The sequence below is a fragment of the Polypterus senegalus genome, chromosome 11 (genome assembly GCF_016835505.1).
Source record: "Polypterus senegalus isolate Bchr_013 chromosome 11, ASM1683550v1, whole genome shotgun sequence".
In the NCBI taxonomy this organism is placed as follows: Eukaryota; Metazoa; Chordata; class Cladistia; order Polypteriformes; family Polypteridae; genus Polypterus; species Polypterus senegalus.
In genome coordinates, this window is record NC_053164.1 from 127,101,293 (window position 1) to 127,119,854 (window position 18,562).

The 18,562-nt window shown below is 37.7% G+C and overlaps 1 protein-coding gene across 2 annotated transcripts in view; it reads left to right on the plus strand.

The window, feature by feature from the left end:
• Positions 1-799: 799 nt before the first annotated feature.
• Positions 800-18,562, plus strand: part of pdlim2 (PDZ and LIM domain 2 (mystique)) — a 158,930-nt gene continuing 141,167 nt past the window's right edge. The window contains exon 1 of one of the 2 annotated variants that reach the window (XM_039769618.1): positions 800-883. The gene's annotated coding sequence lies outside the window, so the exon portion shown is untranslated. Of the gene's footprint in view, positions 884-919; positions 1,141-18,562 lie in introns of those variants that run through there. The other variant, XM_039769619.1, reaches the window with a different exon arrangement.

Below are 18,562 nucleotides of genomic sequence, written 5' to 3' on the forward strand. Positions count from 1 at the left end.
CACTGTGTGACCATGAGTAAATCACCTGCATCTCCTCCATTTGGAAACCCCCAAAAAATGTAACCAATTCTATGTTAAATGTTGTAAATTGCCTTGGATAAAGCTGTCAGCCAAATAAAATTGTATTATTATAGTTATTTCAGAAAAGGAAGATTAGTTTTGAGGTAAGATATTAATAAGTAACTGGTCACTGCACTGGAGACTGGCAACATGTTAGATACAGATTAGCACATTCAAGTAAGAATGTCTGCATTATTTATATACATGAGACAATATTGACTCTATTACCCTGAAGAGAACCCACATAACCAGAGGGAGAACATGCATATTTAGACATGAATAAGCCCGCACGCACCAACGTATCTTCTGTTTCCACAAAAGTCTTTATTACTCGCTTTACAAAAAAAAGTCGAACTTTGGACCGGGCTTCGTACCGTATTTCAAATGTTCAGCTTCAAAATAAAGGCAAATATTACAACGCTACCGAAAATCACCAGGGGGCACTGTTTCTCTCCGTCTCTAGCTGTTAACCCGAATTTCACTTTACTCGTTGGATTTTTTAATATATATTTTAAATTGTACACAGTGCACATTTTACATCGTTAATGTAATACTTTTCTGAGCTCAAAACAGTAAACGCCTCGCACCTGGTGACTCATGCAGGCTGCACAAAGCGCCTCAGAGTCGCTTTTGAAGAAGTCTCGCGTTTATTGCCGAACTGGAAAAGTTGCAATGTTGCGCGTGCACGACGCGCGTTCGCGTTCTGTCAGTTCAAGCGCGCACCCGCCCCATTGCCGAAGTGCCTCGCCGCGCCGCCCCGAAGGGTGAGTTTCCTGTTGGCGTTCTGTTATTCTCACATCCCGCTTCTCAGAAGACGGAGAAGGTAAGAGATGCGTAGTCTGCCCTGTGTATTCAACTTTTAATATTTTGAAGTTAAGACTTAGCGCATTGTGCGAGTCATTGTCAGAAGACAAAGGTCGGCGTAAAGTAGAAGTCACCTGCCTGGATGACTGGACAAGCGGCTAGGGCGCTCACCTGCGCTGTTGTCTTCTCCTTTTAAAGTGCTGATCGTCTGCAGTACCCGCTCTCGGAACGAAGAGACTACGCTTCATGAAAGACAAAAGCAGTAATTTCGAGCAGGTGTGTTGCGGTACAATTAACTTGAACCTCGTCTGGTTTGCGCGAGTTGGCTTTTCTGTGCAAGTGCGCTTTAGTATTATCTGCCTTTTGTGTCGCTTGCGGGTAAGTGCCATAGAACACCTATTGTCGCTCGTCATGTGGAGCTTGTGCGTTTATAGCACCTTTGCAGCTGAGCAGTTAATACATACAGTGCGAGGTCTTTGCAACTGACTACCACATCCGGACAAGTGGATTCTAGCGCCTGTTTACAGTTGGGGCTCACTCGCGAAATGGGTTTTAAAAAAATTAGCTGATTGTGTTTCTGGTCAGGAGGAGTGTTTTACAACTTTTGTGGCATAAAAATGCTACCTGGAAAAGTTTTTCAAGTTGGTGTAGTACGTGGAGGTCTCTTACTTGCCTGCATTAATAGCTGGTAATCATCCAGCCGAATCTACAACATAACAGCACAATTGAGCAAATGCATTTTAAGCCAGTTCAATCAAGCGACTAACCAGTCCGAGTGCATTATATAGCGCCTAGGCAGAAATACCGTATATTAGCAGGGGCTGTACTTGCCCTGTAAAAGTTATCGGCTCTACAGTGAGTATAGTGACCATAGCGTGGTGTCGAACCCTAACATCACGTTTAAAACCCGAAGTGGAATTCGCTCTTACCTTGTCCGCTAAAAGTGTAAGATCAGCGTAATTCGATAAACGGATTCTACCGAGCCGAAATCGCTGATCGCAGCAAATTACCTTCACCACACACGGTTTTGCAAAGTTTATTCCATCCATCTTTTAAACTAGTCAGGGTCGCGGGTGTTGGTCTCTGTCTAGTGCAAGGCATAGGCACCAACCTTTTAAATTTATTGGTGGTGTCCATTTCACAGACAACACGTCCAAGATAGCCTATACAGACTCGACATTTATAAAACAAAGCCTACAACTCTGCATGAACCATTTTGCCTTTCGTTGTACTTTCTGCATTATTATTATTTAACCTGAGTTGTTGTAATGAAAATGCACTTTAGTGCAGACGTGTCCAGGTTTTCATGATGTTTGTAATGTTCACATTATAAACGTCACCTATTTCATTAGGGTGGCAATCACGATACTCTGCGCAATTCAATTCCACTATAAGGCGAATCACGATGCATCTTGATGCATATCAATTTTTTACTTGTATACGTATTTTTTTTTCTTACAATGACCACTTTCTACTTTAAAAATCATCATTAAAAATAGTATGTTGGATTGAATTCCATCCATCCATTTTCTAAACTTGCTTTATACTGAGAAGCTGGAGCCTTTCCCAGCAGTCATAGGGCACAAGGCAGAGTAGTCCCTGGAAAGGATACCAGTCCATTACAATAGACATGCACACATCAGAGACATTACTTTTTATTATTAGAGTTCAAACAAAAAACAATGCATAGCAAATGGAAATATCAGCTGTCAAGTTCAATAATCTTATCTCATTGTCAGAAACCACCTGTACCTAGTGGTCTGGCAATCTACATAAACCAGCCATGGCCAGGCTTAGTCCAAAATGAGACGCTGAGCTGTCTTATGGGGTCACCACCTGCAAGATAAATGATGAGGGTCAGTTGAAATTCCAATTTAATGCCAGGCATAGGTAGGAAAGACGTACGGACTAAGCCCTTGCTCTGGATACTGACTTTTTGGGATCTTGAAATTAAATTCCATCACATGTGTGCATATTTAGCAGCATTGTGTATAGTCAACAAGAAAAATGGTTGTCTTCATATGTGAGCATTTTCTGATTAAATCACAATGAATTTCAGTCTATCCTCAATTGCTTAACATGATGTAAAAGTGCCCTGTTACTGAACTCTTCTCACAAATTTTTAATGATATGACAGAGGTTGTTGATCTCCAAAAAAGTGTACTAAAATTTTTCTAGGTGTATAGAATTAGTATAATTTTGTCTAAATAATAACATCCATTCTTTAAAATGTGCACCCAGGGTTGGCATCATGGCCGGAGAAAGATCACATTGATATCTCTTGACGGCACAACTTGCACAATGTAAGATTGTTGGTTGCTTTGATTGGCTTGGCACAGAGAACTGTTATTTGTTTCTCTCCAACTTGGTATGTGATTTGATAGACCTGATCACAAGTGAATTTATTTTTCTTTTCTAATATGTTCAATCACTTTCTGATTGTGAGAGAGAGAGCAGGTCTGAGCCTGTGTCAGGTGTGGGGCTTGATCAGAATGACTGCAAATGATGCAAACTGTGTTATGCAGAATGAGTTATATTTGTGTATATATATGGATATGCTTCTAGATTTTATTGTTTAAATGTCTAAGTGTTGTGTTTTGTTATATTAGAATTTAATCACTATTTTTCCAAAAGTAGTAATATATATATATATATACACACACACACACACATTTTGTCAGTTCTTCCTGAAGTCAGTTGCTCCGAGGATGCACTATATTATTTGCTATATTTGTCATTTTTTTTTTTTACAATTGCAGCATCTTTTTATCTGGAATGTTTTGTATGGCACTTACAAGTTGTATCATCCTAGGGATGTGTCTTCAACAGTATTAGCTGGCATTCCATCAGCTGCAGGACAGCCCACAAAACAGCAAGCCTGTTCAGTTTCTGTGGCAACAGTGAGTGGCTTGATGCTACAATATTTTCCAGTAAGGTCATAAAACCATATAAAAGTCCAAATATGATGTTTTGTGTGTCGATGCAGACTCGATCAAGAGAGAGAATTGCAATACATCATAGAATGTCTTGGCTTTCACCATGTCTCGTAAAAAAGACTAAAACAGATGGGTTAATAATGCATGATGCAAGCAGACTGGTGTTGTCCTCTCATGAATCAAGCTGAAAGACTTTTTCTGGAAAGCTGAAAATTGTTTTTTAAAAGTATAGTGACATGTGTTTTAAAGTTGGAAATTTTGGGGGATGTCCAGCTGTTGGGCACCCATGGTGCAAAGCAGTAACCAATCCAGAATGGGATTGATTACTGATTTAGCTTGGGCTCACTCACTCACACACAGTTATACCAGGTCACACCTGACCAATGACAGTCAATTTACCACATGTGTTTTGGGTGCTTAAAAGAAATCTGTCTGGAGAAAAAGCCCATGGGAACAAAGGGAGAATGAGTAAACACCATAGAGCCAGTGAGGGCCACCATAGGGACAATGAGGCTGAATATTAAGAAATGGAACTTAATTTTGTTGTTAATAAGACTGAAATTATTTCATATATTTGTATACTTTTTAACTATAAAAAGTATAAAACTATAAAAGTTGTGTCACAATTGTTGCGTATTATATTAACACCATTAACATCATTGGTGATATATTTTTTTTTTGCTGACCAGGGTTATTTACTGCCAGTAAACTTTTTTTAACATCAACCTCTTTTATGTACTGCTTAGCCTTGTGAGGTTCAAGGTGGTAAATTAATAGTGGACTAATCAAAATAAATTAGATGAATAATGAAAAAAATAACCCCTAGTAGGTGTATACATTTTGCTTTTAGTAGATTATTTCCCAAACAATCTTGCTTATTTTTGAATTGTCATCAGTCATTTAAAATACAGTTCTACAAATATGGCACTGTGTGTTGTGTTGAAGTTGCACATTTCTAACTCAATGCAACACGTAGACTTTCTTTAATGACGTGAGTGCTATGCTGAAATACTATACTATATATTGAGTGTAATATTATGGCCATTCCAGGGTTGATTCTAGCATTTTACTCCATGCAGTTAGGACGAGTGCTCCCCACATCCCTGAAATGGATATGCAGGTTAGAAAATGGTTAGAAGAATTATTAAAGTCGAATATACCTTTACTGTCACTGTACAATACAATGAAGTATCATTTGGAGCAAGCCTATATATGCCTTAGATAAAGGTATACAAGAGTCCAGGGTACTCGGAGCACAGTATGTAACCATTGTATCTTATTTGCTGTTGGTGTTTGTAAAAAAAAAACATTTTAAATGGGGCTCTTTAACCATATGGCTCCTTTCGTTGGGTGTGGGTTGATCACTGATTTTCATGTAATGTCTTTGGAACATATTGTTGTACTTGCCATGTTAATTTCACTTGATTGCATTGTGTTTTGTTTTACTGTATAATTCTTGAAAACCCTGTTGTAGTTTAGAATTATCAGACCATCAATTGATCTTTGCAGTGTCACAGGAAATACAATAAAAATTCTGGAGGTAACAGGCAGCGTTTTTTTTTTTTTTTTTTTAAGCCTTTTTTTCCTAAATATTATCAATTGGTTTTGACATTGATTTTATTATATTGTATGTCTTGCTAAGGTTTATTTTCACCTATGCCTGGAGAGCAGATTTAGTTTTACTTAAGGAAAGGGTTTTTGATTTACAGAAATATGGGGTTTGAGATTGGAAAGCAAAATATGCGAGTAAATAGGCCATAATACATTCTTTGGCTTTAGTTACTGGATGAAGGTTATTTCATGGCAAAATAAGTTAGCAGGTTGTTGGCCTGAGATGATTCCCTCTTGCAGATGGCAAACTATTTAAAAATAAATAGTTATAATGTTGCTGATATACATCTGATTCATTTGAGACACCTTTCTTCTAAAGAGTGTTTCTGGTCAACCAAAAAGATAGTTGTAGAGGCAGCACTGACTATGATATGACAGGCATAATGAGAATTATGACTGAAAATACCCTGCGCCATCTTCCAAACACTTGTTCAGCCAAGTGCCTGGCATTTTGTCAACATGACTGCACTGCGATGTAAACATACAAATATAAAGCAAGCAGTGTCTCCTCTTTATAGATTCATCATCTCCCAAATGATGAACCTGCACATCACTCCCACACTTCCTGCTCATTTAATGTGTGTCTGCCTTTATGAACATTTGCAGTACTGCATGATTCATCTTGTTCTGTAAAATATTCATCAGTCAGTACTGCTTGATAAAAGTAGCCGAAGGTGTGGATAATCATCAAAGTGAGTGCTGAAGATGACAAACATCTGTAATCTGTAGGGTCAATTAATCTGCTTCTGTTAGCTCTTTTTGATATTTGGGAAGTGAAAGTTGCATTTGCATCCAGCTGAAGAGATGACATTTTAGGGTCAGTATACAGCTGACAAACTCTTCAGCCTTTCATGTCAAAGGGGATCACATGCCATTTGCTGCTATTTCGACATTGTTTTCATTTTGTTTTGAATTTGGTTGACTTCCAGAAATACTCTAAATGTTTTGAATACTATCAGTGACAGATCTTGAAGTATAAATAAGAAAGCTGCAGGTGAGGTGTTGTGATGTGTTAGCTCCGGGTTCCTAGTAGAAGAATTCTAAATTTGAACCTTAGTTCAAGTGAATGACTCTTTGATGTCAGTATGTGCAATTTTAAAATTCTCTCTTAGCCGAAAACATTACATTTCAGATGCAGTTTAATTCATGCTAATCTTTCAAACTACATCAGGTTCCATTGGGTACCTCATGGCAGTGAAAGAAACTCGGAAGGCAAGTTTCTCCAGGAAATACTTGCAGCATGACATCAAGGAGGGCACTTTGGCTGTTAAGGCAGGCATGCACAGTGGTGCACAGAAGGGTGATTGTGTGGCCAGCCATGTTGGGCTGCCAAGCAGGGGACTGGATTTGAGGCAGGCTGTGGCTTTGCAATATTTTTGGGATCTCTTTATTTATATATAACTAATTGAGCATGTCAGAACTTCCCTGGCAGAGGGGCACATAGATGAATTAACAACAAGCTCCCTTCCCTTTTTATCTCCACTTTGGTATGGTAGAAGTGTTTCTAGGACTTTCTTGTGAAGCATCATATACCATACTGATAGTTTTGTCAAATCTGTCTGTTTATCCATATGTCACTGATGGACTTGAAGCCATGCTGTCATGACTGTTGAGCATTTTTCATCTGAACAATAGTATGTTTTAAATCCTATAAACATAATAAGGGATAAGGCCAACCTCGGGTGGGCAATTGAATAGATAAACTGTTTACTTAAACTGTAAATTATGAGGACAAACCCACTTTGTCTAGTGATGTTTTGTCATTGTTTCTAGTATCACTTTAGTTCAGATACTGTAAAAATACATCTATTACTCATTTACTGTTATGGGGCAAGACCTGTAAGGTGTTAATAACACTTACAATGTATCAGTCAAGTGGTTATTGATCTGTACAATGTGAAGTTCTAAAATAATTTAGCTTTAGAATGGTCAGATGTGACTTAGTGAAATATATTGGTCTTGATATTGCATTGTATGTGACCTGTGAATCCTTCATATTAACAAGTAATTTTACCAGCATATCAAAGGGTTAATATGCCACACTGTACAGTGATGAAGAACCTATCTAGTGATGTTTAATAAGAGTAATGAAGACCAAATGAAGCCTTTGTTAAGGTCATGTTACATAAGAGTAAACTAGTAATTGCCATTTAGCAATGTATTTTTGCAGTGCCTAAACTAAATTACTGTTATGTTTGTCTTCAAGAGCCTGTAAGATGAAGGTAAAACCTTTTTCCTTTTTGGAAAATTTTGTCAAGGTGTAGTTTCAAATCCAATTATCAGTTTGTTCCCCATGCTGCAAAGTTCCAAGTTTTTTTTTTTTTTTTTTTGTATGTCCAGTAGATCTTCTGGTCTTGGTCTGAGTGTAATGCCAGTCTAGATTCCAAGCACTGTTTAAAGAAAGCATGGAGAAAACAGGCAGATGTAACCAAAAGAGCCGGCTGAAATAGAAGAAAAAAGTTGGGATTCCCAATTGTGTCTGTAATATAGTAATTCAAATAATCTTTCCTGGTGCCTTTGATAATCCTCCATAACATTGCTTGGGCATAACTGAAGATCATGGAGATCGTTAGTTCATTACCCTTGTGATGTGGCGAGAGTGCTGCACAATCCGAACTCTAGAAACTGTGGTCCATATCCTTGGAAATCATACATTGTTTGTTAATTCTTATTCCATCTCTAAAACATGGAGGTTGATGTAGCAAACAACTCAAACATGTCACCTGTGGTTGCTTCTAGGATAGGTTACTGTCCCCTATTATCTTGTATATAAATGATGAGGTTCAGAATGTAATTGAATGAATTGATTATTGTATAAGGATATAATAGAGACTCTGATTACAATGTTATTGCATGTATCTGCATACAGATTAGCCGTAGTTTTCAGTCTTACCAGACTGAGGCTGCTAACAATAGGAGCAATGGCACATATTGTTCTTGAGTGATGTAAGGCTTCAGAAATGCGGTTGGTGTCACCTGAAAAACATTCATGCCTTAAATGTGTCAAAAAGAAAGCAACTGCTTATCACTTTAAAAATGTTTATCGAAGATGAAGGAAAAATGCAAAAAATTTAAAGAAGAGAACCAAGATGGACTTCTGTCTTTTTCTAAATGTGTCTGCCAGAATGGGTTCCAGGCACACCCACCTGACCAAAGTAAGTTTTCCTTCTTATTTCTTTGAGTGTCCTGTAGAATGAAGTTTGGTTCACCTTCACCTGATGCTTGCTATTGCAGTTGCAGAAAAACGTGCATTGCATAGACTTCACAAAATGAAACCACATGTTTCAAGGCTATAGGAACTTCATGGGGGAACAATCCCTCCTGCTTATTGCTTCAACATGATTGGGACTTCATGGGGGACCCCACCCTTATTGCTTTGACATGATTGGAACTTCATGGGGTGTACTATTACTGGGACTTCATGTGTATCAAGAGGGAAGCTGAGTGTAGTGGTGTGCGAAGGAGGCTGGAGTAAGAAGATGGGTTTTGGAGTTATCTGTTATTTGTTTCAGAATTGCTTTGGTACTGATATTGAGTTCTGAAAGTTGGTATCAGTACCAATCCAACACTAATTTCATTTCAACTGTATTACATGTGTCTATTTTCTATATGTCCTATGTAGTATAGTGTCATCTAGAGCCAATACCTATCTCAGCAGAATTGAGTGGAAGTTGGAAATCAGCCCTGTATAGATGCTGGTACATCGTAGGACATAAATAATACATCTGCTTAACACTGAATAAATTAAGAGTTCCCACTACTCTAAGAAGCTTGTATAGGAATAGGATGTGTAAGAAAAAGCCACACAGACATGAGGAAGAATGAATGTTGGCCTGGTTTCTGTTTTTATGGAATTTGCACAATCTCTGAGCTCTGGATACAGAAGAGCAAACCACTGTATTACTGGTGCAGCCCAGCTGTAATGCTTAAAGCTATTAAACAGTAACAATGCACCACAAATCTGTTGGACAGCTATCTTGATAGTGAGATGCTTTAGTGCTTAACTGCCTATTGGTGTAAACATTACTAATAAGGACTAGTCAACTAAAAGACAGTTTTTACTTCTCCATATTGTATGTTTGGATTAAGTATTGCTTTTATGAAAAAAAAAATCAACTTTAGGTTTTCAATGGAAAAGTACAGTTTGATATTGTTACAAATATGATTTTAGAAGGTTTGTAAACTTATGTCCATGTGTTTGTGGTAAACATTTTGTGGACTCTGTTACACTAGAACGAATGGACCGATTTTCAAGAAACTCTGTGGACAATTTCCATTCATAACTCTTAAGAGTCGACTAGGTTTTGGGTAAATGCCAACTATTCAGCCTCAAGCTTTTGCAGTTCAAAGTTTTAAAATAACAGCCAAACCACTGCTCAGAAGTTCAAACAGTCTGGCATGTGCATTTAGGATTCTGAAAGAAAGACTTTGAACTTTTAAAAATTTTTAAATGTTGTAGTGGTATTGGGTTTTGTATGTATTTTAGTAAATTCACTCTATGTACTGTACTCGTAATTTTGGAGAAAGTCATGTGCTAATCCATCAGATTTTTATTTATTGTGAAGTCTTCATTTGCCGTTAAACTTTGCAGTCTTACAGGCAGCATACATGGTGGTGTAGGATGTTATCTACAGTATACCAGCTTGATGCCCCTCCCTGCTTTCTTGGAGGCTTGTCACTAGCGTGTTGGAGATAGGTGAGAGACAGAACAGTGTTTGCTTTTTTCATAAACTTTATGAAAATTAATTCCAGTTTACTGTGAGCCGAGTAGGAGACATTGTGTACAAGTTAGAGAATTGGGCCATCTTTTGACACAGAGTGGCTATATATACAGTATTTAACTGTTTCCCTTGGGAGTTCCACAGATAGCTGTTAATCTTACAGCCCACATTTAGCCAAGGTCTGTGGGCCAGTCAGATGCTACATGCCTGCAACAGATCCAAGAAGGATAACTGATAAATTGCACCTTAGAACTGGGCATCCTGGGTTTGATTGGTTGATTTTTAATGTGAAATAAATATATTCCCTGAAATGAGTGGAGATACAAGAAAACGTGATATTGTAGAGGTGTAGCTGTTTCACACTGTGTGTACTTCCTTAGTTAGCTGTTACTATACTGATCAACCTATTAACTATTAACTACTATTAACATTAATCCACCTAATATAAATTTGGTGATATAGGAATTTCCTGCACACTGTCTTCGAAGACCATAAAGTGCTGTTGTGGTCTCTCCCACTCAGAGTTATACATTAAAATAAAGGGCCTCTAAAACAATTCTTTTCTTCACTTAAAATGTTAAAGTTAAACAATTATTTTGCAGTTGTGAGCTGCTTATGGTTACATTTCAGTGAAATTGTGTGGTGTTTGGTCTACACACATGGCAGACTTCATTTTTTTAAAACCTTGCTTTGTCTGACTACAAATGACATGCTTTGTTACAGTTAAGTGTGTTTAAAAAAATATCATCTTTGAAGATTAAGTCAAAGCTGCTGAAGACTAAATCAAAGAAGAACATGGGTAGTGGCCAAGTTTGCACAGTGTCTTATAAGTGTACTAAAACAAATAAAAGACCGAAAATGCAATTAAATTTCATGTAATTTTGATTGGCTGATTGTCCATTGTAAATTGGCTGTGTACACTGGTGGTTGAGTGCATGTGTATTTGTGTGGTGTGTTGGCCCTGCAAAAGTCTTATGCTGCATCCATGGCTGATTTCTGCCTTTCACCTGATACATCCAGTTTTAGCTTCAGTCCCACCATGACCCTGATTCAGATTAAATGTGGTTTAAGAATATTACAAGTATTATTATATGCTACATTTTCCATTATATATTCACAGAAAAATGTAGTTAAAACAAAATGCCATAATTTTTAAGCACATGTGTATTGACATGAATAATTCATTTTAAATTTTTTTTGCATCTTTTGGGTTCTTAAGTCTCTCTAAGTGTCAGCAATATAAAGTACAGACCGATAATCTGAACTAAGGTCATAGAAAACCGGACGTAGATATTGAAAATCAACCAATGGATTGCTTTTTATTGATACTTTTGTTAAATAATCTAAACTAAGATTATGTTTGCATAGCTGCAGGGGAGGAGTGGGACCAAATCTCAGCCTTTTCAGTTGTCTGTATTTATTTAGCACATTGTCTTTTTGTGCTTGCAGCGTTTTCTACAGATGCTAAAGTTTCATCTTGCATCTTCTAGATATACCAGTTATTAAGTGCATTTAAAGTATTAAATTGATATATGCACACATGTTCCCTTAGATGAACACATTGGTTTCTGTCTCCTCCTTCCAGATGCTGCCCTGTCCCATGCCACGCTGTCTTAGAACAGAGTAAATAAAGCAAATACCTTTTTAGTTGCAAAATTACTGAAACAAAATAGTTTGTAATATATATGTAAAATATTTACTGTGTCCTCAGTTCTATGCATGCAGTCTGTATCGCTGATCATCAAAAAATCAGTGTCACTAGGCTGTCCTGTATATCACTGCCTACTTTTTGTTTGAGCTGAGCCAGTACCACACATAGTGCCAGTATCGAACTTTTCAAGTGAACGTCCTTCTGAGGATATTGTGCTTAAATCCTCAGTGGTTAAGACATTATAAGTGGATTGTATATTTGATTTTACTTTTTTTGTGCAGAAAAGCCTCAATCACACTGTACAGCAGATGTGAATAGCACAAGGATGATTTCAACTAAATGCAAAACATTCTTTGAATCTGTACAGTAGGAGTCTTTTCAAGATGACCCCCCAATAAACCGCTGTAAGACTTGTCTACAAATTGGTTTTGGTGAACAATTTGACAACTCTACACTCGGTGTGCACAACCTCTATCTGTACATCACATTACATTCAGCAAGGTGGTTTTGTACCATTTACTACAGTGCCAATCTCACCCTCTCCATGTGTGATGTCATTAGGCAATGAATCATGAGAGAATACAGAGAAATACCAAATGATCTCTGCCTCTCCTGAACTACCTGCTGTTCATTACCTATCACAATTCAAATTTTTTTTCTAGTTCTGTGACTGTTACCTCCACTGTTCTTTCAAGCTGTTAAATAAAGTCCTCTCTGCAGCTTGCTTGACTCTGAACTTCTTAAACTGGATGTTCTGAAGTGTTATACAACTTGTTGCCCACCAGGCTGGCACCGCCAGCTTAACCCGACATAGACACGCATGGGACACAAGTTCAAGGCGCACAGGTTTTATTTTTTATTTTTCTTTTAGGAAATGCCTTCCCCATTTCCCGCAGGCACAACACAGTCCAAAACACAGCACACAAACAATACTTCTTCTCCACGCTTTTCCTTCTCCTTCACTCTTCTGGTCAAGCTTAGTCTTCCGACTCTGGCTTCCCGAGTAGTGGCTGCTGGCTCCTTTTATAACGCACATGGAAGTGCTCCTGGTGCTTAATGACCTAGCTTGCAGCAGCAGTTCCAGGTGTGGCAGAAGAACTGCCCAAAAGGGCTCAGCAGCTTCTGCTGCAGCACCCCCTGACAGCACCTGTGGATCCCAACAGGGCTGCTCCACGCTACAAACTGTACGTACCATTAATTATTTTGGCCCTTTTTTAATTTGTCTGCTGTTTGTGAGTCATCCTATTAGACAATATTTTGATTTTTGGATATGCATTTCTAATTCAGTATGTTGTGTGAACCTTCAGCTTTCCAATTATTAATGGGGTTTTCTTCTTACTTTTAATTGTCATAACACAACCTCTGATTGTAGCCACAGCCTGAGGCAAAATCAGGGAATTATTTTGAAGCGTAACACTTAGACCTGAGATTTCTCTAAAGAGGTAATGGAGGAAGTGGCAAAACCCTGTAAACATCAGAATCTCCATTTGCTGTATATTATACCTTGATCTCCCTTTAATATCATTATTTTTTGACGTGGCAGAAATGTACTCCATATGATGATGTACTGCTGTGTATTGTCCTGTATTTTTATCTGATCAAAGGAAAGCAGAAAGTGCATGATAAATATGAGACACCCAATGTTGGGAATGTACTGCTAAAGGACTGTAGGCTGTACATCTTAACTCCATAGAAATTGCTCTCAGCTCACTGGTAACTGTTAAAGCTGAAGTGATAGATTTTCCAAACCAGCAGCAGTGATATAATAATGATATTAAAGGAGAATACAGAATGTGACCTTTTTATTTGTGGCCATTTCTATACACATGAGGAAAATTGATGTTTGGTTAAATTTTGCTGTTTGAATGCTTCCTGGTGCATATTCACATATTAAAGAGGTACAAGTCTGTAGTGCTGAATCTAGTCTTTGTTCTTCTCTTTGATGTCCATCTTTTGGAGTCAGTTGATATAAACCAAAATGAAGAGAACTATCCATCAAAGAAGAACAAGTTATTTTCTTTGTAGAAAGAAAGGAAAGAAGAATTAACAGGAGTCTTAGAAAAACAATGATTTAAACTGTATTGAATGAGGAAGAAAACATTGGTGCATTAAGCAGTCAAACCTGGTCAGCCTGGCTGAGGAAGAAAGATTTGCTAGATGACTGAGAAATTACCAAAGCTGTGAAGAACACCTCTATAAAGGAAAAAAAAACACACAACAGTGAAGTGACAGTAGAGTTCTCAAACTTTTGTTACGCTTCTGAACAGATGAAGTGACAATAATCTGCTACAAGGTAAAGTCTTGTAAAATAAAGCTTCGGTTTTCTTTTTTCACCAAATTTAATTTTTGTTTCCTCTGACATGTTTATCTGTATTTTTGGATTTGTATTGTATTTGTGTATTCAACTACAGTAACCCAAACAACAGCATGACACTTGCTTTTACACTTTCTTTTTAATCAAAATTGCACACATACTGTACATGTATTCTGAAACAGCAAGAGGTTCAGGGCATGAATGAAATGCATAAATAAATGAATAGATAAATTAAAATTCAGTGTATTATTGAAATTATATTTAAATATAACTGAAAGTGTCATTTCAACTTAAAACATCTTAAACCAACACATTAAAAATCATTACATTCTAATACCCTTAATCAGCAAAATTTGTTTCAAATTGGTTCTGTGGTCATTTGGCACATCCCAATGATTTATGTGATTTTGAGGCACTTGGTGTATAGCTCACTTGGGGACTCTGTTTCTTGTTTCTGTGGAATGTCTTGTATTTTCTTAAGCTTCTGGTACTGGTAAGTACAGTATACAGTATGTGGGGTAAGGCTAGCTTTTCAAACCATGGACATCACTGCACACTGCAAATAATCCACAAGTTCTACAGAAGGAAGAAAGACCCTTAATTCAGACACATTGTAAATAGGTTCAAAAAAGTTGTTACCTTATTCATGTTTCTTAGTTTTATGGATGTTGTTGAGGTACATAATGCTAGTTGTATTGACATTTTCCCCCATTAATATCATGCAAACTAGCTATCCCACATTCTTTGAAATTCAGGCTCCTTATACCCTGCTGGCTGTGTTTTATATATACATATGAAAAGGTGCAGGAGCTCAATTGGATTTCTGCATTGAGCAACCATCACTAAAAAAGATACAAATGTAAACACGTTATCCAGACGATAAGACAGCCAATTACTGTAAACATTTAATATGTTTACAAAGTTTGCAATAATCTTCCCTAAATCTCCTCATTTTACACATTGCCCGGTTTATATCTGTGTGAAATGTTTTATCTTTTAATTTCCAAGACTCCGTCCATTATTTTCCATATTTTGGAAATAATGATGTTAACATCAATAAGGTTATCTTGTAATAACAAGTTTAATGTGAATAGAACAGGATAAACTACAGAGGGCCTAACCTTTTACCTACCCTCCGTTTCAAAGGTTTGATAATAGTTCCTCATTATGGAGGATTATAGTAACTGAATGATTTTCTGAGAATACAGAAACATCTTGCTCACCTGTGCACAAGAAAAAGTCTCACTGGCATCCAGAAAATTACCAAAAAATGTCAAATATATTTCAAAGTTTCATAAAGGAGAGAATGGATTGACCAAGTCAATCGCCTGATTGAGAATAGAATTTTTACTTGAAGTCAAAATCCCCCAAAATAACCCACAGATGAAAATGGCTGCAGTAATAGCTTGGCAAAGCAGCACAATAGGACCAACCAAGAATTTGCTGATGTGAGATGCTTGTTATGCAAGAAAAGTAATTCCAGTCAAGTGTTACACTACTAATCTATTTAATTTTGACTTAATTTGTCACTCATATGCTTGCTTAACGTGGGGGATAGAACATGAAAAGCTGTTTTTTATTATAGTGTTAAAGCAAATATGTGCAGAAATGCCTGAAAATAAAATATAACATTTTGTCCTATTTGAAGGTACAGTGGTGTAGTGGTTAGGGCTGCTACCTTTTGGATCTGGCTTCCTGGGAATGAATCCAGTGTGTGCTAAATTTGTTTGGGTTTGTCTCACACATTTCACAGTGACTTGCAGGTTAGGGTTAAGTGGTATCTTTAAATTTGATCCAGTGTGAGTGTAAGTTTGGGTCGGTGCATGAGTGTGCCCTGTGATGGACTGGCAAGCTTTCCAGGGCTGTTTTCATTTTAATATTCCATTTGCTCAGCTGTCCTTGTCTGTTAGCCAAAGCGAGTTTAAGAATATACATATATTTGTATGCATTGCTTTTGGCCCATTTTAATATGAGATCTGATATTGCATGATTGCATAGAAATTTTGACTTCAATGTCTAAATAATTATGGAGGATCCTATGCCTTTCTGGCAATCTGCTATGAAGCACGTTGATTAGCACATGCAAGCAAGAATTTTACTGTATTCTGTAAACATGACAACAATAACCCTAAAAATCATTTAAACCAGTAAATCTTACAGTTGAAGGTTTTATTTTTTTAGTAGCAGACAAAATTGGCTTATTTTTGGTATATTTTTCAGACCTGCAGTAGGCATCCATAGAGAAAATTGGCGGCATCATGCCCTTAACCATCAGACTCATTTAAGAGTCTAGAATATACATGTGACAGTGAAGGTCAGGCCTGGTATATTTGCTTTTTTCCATTTTTTCGGTTTTGCAGATATTCACCAATCCAGTTGTAAATGAAAACTTTGAGGAACAAAAAAGACCTTCTGGGGTTATCCACTCAGATGCCTAATGCCCAATTCTCTATTTTTAAGAAGGTCAGATCATTGTATTATTCTGTTGCTGAACAGAAAAGACCCTTCAATTTTCAAGTTAAGTACTTCCAACTCCATGACACTTGCAATCTTTCATGTGTCCTAAAAATTCTTGCCTTTCCTGTTTCTCTGGTATTTGAGTTTGTGCTGTATGGGTACCCAGAAGCACTCCAGGTGCTGCCGTCCAGTGTTCTGGGATTGTCCAGGTGCCTCCTTGGCAGTGGCCACAGTCCCCAAAAGGGTTGAGCCTCCAAGCTCTAGTCCCATGGCCCCGATGTAAACCATGCTCTGGGGATGGTATTTGCTCTCACCCGGACCTTCCGTCTTCCAGGCGTCCTGACTGGGCCAGAATCCCAATCGTCCGTCACTATATAGATAGATGGATGAGGCTACAGGGTGAGCCTAAACAGAACTGCTCCAATATTGTACGTTTCCTCCAACTACTTTGATGATGAGTGTGGTTTAGTTTGGGTTGATATAAGGTTGGCAGTTTAGGGTCTTGTTTTGATTATATTTTATGTGAGTTTAATTTCTGTTATTTTCATTAAATTTATATGGCTTACAATTATTTGTCATCGTGCATGTTTAGGGTCAATTTACAAACTAGTAAACCACTAAACCACTGATGATTTGTTCAAGGTGATCTCTTTATCTTTACTTGTAAGTCAACTCTGCTTCTTCCGAACTGAATCCTTTAACAAAGTTTACCATGTACAGGTATTTAATAAGTCATGGCTCCCAAATCCCAGTCTAGAAAGGCTTTGATATTTGTGTGTGTGTGTATGTGTGCACAAAGCTTTAAAGGTTTAGCACTTTACTGTTGTCACATTATACAACAATAGCCATGTGCGCCCAACTACATTGCGCGTGTTAAAGTTATCTGTGAAGGACTCCCTGTTTAAACACTGCTGCCAGTCGTGAACTGGGCCCTTCGTCGCACAGCATTATGATTTTTTATAAAGGAAACAAAATTAAAAAAGAAAACCCTTGAATATTGATTCGATAGGAACGGCCTACTTGGAATCACTATCCGAATCGTAATTATGTGGTGGTGTAGGAGCATTTCTGCTTCTGTGCGTTCACAGTCCATCTCGTTTTCACGTCATTGTCGTTTCCTCTCATGATGTCTTCTCAACCCTTCTCCAATCTCGCAGGTTGCTTTGTGGCAATCCAAAGAGTAAGGCAATATACACGGAGCAATGGTTATTAAAGGGGGACACATAGGTATCCAGGCTCTTTAAAGCATAAATAGGGATCACTTCACTGACATGTGAGCAAGCCACGGTACAACTGTGAGACGCGCAGCACTCACCGCTAGCGTAACAATAATAATTTCGGAACGTGCTGTTACGTTGTCATTCATTTTACCCACTGTCTTTCTTTCACTCATATGTTACGTAGGCATGTACCTTTTATCTTCGGCAATCTCATTCTCTAACCAGGCCTCATGAGCTAACCAGCGTAACACTGTCCACCACCCCTTTCGTTATTCCGGCACATTGTTGACATCCGTGAGTAACAACAGCGTACTAAACTGGAAGGTGGTCTACGCATGCGTGGAATTCGCGGACAAAGATCAAGATCTTAATGAAGATCTCTTTAGTTAATTTAAAGCACAACAATTTGTTTAGTTGGAATGTCTGCGTTTTGAGGTGTGACTGGAGTACTGCAGTCTTCAGTAGTATAAGCCTGGAGGAGATTCTTAATGCAATGCCTATGTTTTAGCTGTCTCTCTACTGCCATCTAGTGCTTCTTCTAATTCATTCGCGGACAAACAAAGATCAAGACCCAAATGAAGATTATATATAGAGATATGGCATGGCATGACATGTTTCTAAGCCAGGTCTTAACAGCAAGACCGGGGTTCTGAAGAATTTGTTTGAATAGAAATCTACATCTCCAGGTTTGTGTTTGGGGTCCCCACATTAAAAATTGCTCCTAAGTTCAATAATTATTCTCTATTACAGATGCCTTTTGATATTGTTATACATTGCTGTATAAATAA